The sequence below is a fragment of the Stegastes partitus genome, unplaced genomic scaffold (genome assembly GCF_000690725.1).
Source record: "Stegastes partitus isolate 25-593 unplaced genomic scaffold, Stegastes_partitus-1.0.2 Scaffold553, whole genome shotgun sequence".
NCBI classification, from domain to species: domain Eukaryota; kingdom Metazoa; phylum Chordata; class Actinopteri; family Pomacentridae; genus Stegastes; species Stegastes partitus.
The window spans coordinates 453,990-455,765 of record NW_007578284.1 but is presented as its reverse complement, the minus strand read 5'-3'; the positions used below and the strand labels follow the sequence as shown (position 1 = coordinate 455,765).

Below are 1,776 nucleotides of genomic sequence, written 5' to 3'. Positions count from 1 at the left end.
AAAAAGAATTTTATTTTCTAACAGTCAACAAGTAAATTTAAAGACGTTATCTGTAAGACTACAGCAAAAAGAACAGCTTCAAACCGTTTTTTAAAAAGACTATCTCATTTTTTACAGTGTAAGTTTTCCTTTTCTCTCATCTGGATGTTTTTCAATCATCAGAATATGATGAGACTGTAACGTGAAACAAATCCTGATAATGAAGCTCTTTAACCAGTTGGACTAAACTAACCAACCCGTCAGTAATCTTCCAGAACTTACAGCTGCTTCCACTGAATGTCTTAAAAATATCTGAAACCCAAACTGGTTTCACTGAAATAGCAGCGACGCACACACTCTGGGATGGGAGGGGGATTACACAGCACTTTTACCTCCAACACACACACACACACACACACACACCGTCTCATGACTGGGCGTCTGCTGTGTGTGTGTGTGTGTGTGTGTGTGTGTGTGTGTGTGTGTGTGTGATGTTTCCATGGATTAAAGGTGTTTGTTGATTTGGTGGAAAATAGTCGGCAGATGATGGAAAGTATCTGTGAGGTGGGCGTGGCCGGTGGGCTGCTCAGGCTCTGGGAGGCTTCTGGCAGGAAAACCATGAAGCTTCACAGACTTCTAGAAGCTTCAGACGTTCACATTCTTGTCCGGCAGCTCGTCCAGATTCAGTCCAAACATCCAGAAGTCCTGCAGCAGAAAGGCCTGAAACAACAACAGCAGGTTAAATAGACTGAAGCTGCTGCACAGACGAGGCCTCGCCAGGAAGAAACCTGCCTGAAGTGTCAGAAAACCTGTGAGACACCGAACATTTAATTCATTTGTTATAAATCCTGAAACTTTCAGCTTCAAAATTCAATTCAGTTCAATTCAATTTTATTTGTATAGCGCATATTTACAACAACAAGTCATCTCATAGCGCTCAATGCTGCAACAGTCGACTCACAGCCTCACGGTTCTGCTGCTCTGGTGCAAAGAAATGAAGAAATTAATAAAAATTATGCTTTTATTTTGCAAAGACGTGGACTTTGTGAAATCTGAGCTGCTGAATGAGTCCGTCTCCACCGACAGAAGAGAGAAGACGTCCTCTGGGATTTATGGGGTTAAATATGGATCTGAAACAAGAGCTGCAGCTTCTGAACTTCCCCTCAACTTCTACGAGCTGCACGATTTAAAAGATAAATAGTTCTGTTAAAAAAAATAAAAACAAGCTGCATGATCATAATAATAAAAAACTGTAAAAGAAAAGAAAAAAACAAAAATAGGGAGAATCGTTCACTGATACAAGACATACGGTTACAAACAGCACAGGAAATATGTTTGTTTTTTGTTTTGTTTTGTTTGTAAAAAGGTGAAGATCTGGTCTGCTTGCTGCAAAAAAAAAACATTAAAAGAAGAAAAGAAAAGCAGTTTGAATATTGTAACATTAAAAACTGTAAAAATTGTGAAAATAACAGCAAACATCTGAACAATAATGATGTTTAAGGTAACACTGTGAAATATTGTGATGACACATTTAAAAGTACAAATTATTGTTTGTAAATAAAGTTTTGATGTGACAGTTTGTTTTAAATAATATTTTACAGTCAACACACACATTTGTACCTTCTGTGTTCTACACGATGGAATATATATCATTTAGCAAAGCATCTGTAAAATCTGTAAAAAAAAATAAAAATTTTAAACTTATTTAGCATTTTTCAACCCTTAATAAACTTTTTCTTTCAAATGCTGACAAATATCCACAAAATAATGTTTATTTGCTTTATTGTCAAACATTGT

At 36.6% G+C, this 1,776-nt stretch overlaps 1 protein-coding gene across 1 annotated transcript in view; it reads right to left on the bottom strand.

Moving 5' to 3' along the window:
* Positions 1-623: 623 nt before the first annotated feature.
* The window catches only part of LOC103362073 (clathrin heavy chain linker domain-containing protein 1), a 13,266-nt gene continuing 12,113 nt past the window's right edge, over positions 624-1,776 (bottom strand). The window contains exon 12 of the mRNA XM_008288333.1: positions 624-699. The gene's annotated coding sequence lies outside the window, so the exon portion shown is untranslated. The remainder of the gene's footprint in view (positions 700-1,776) is intronic.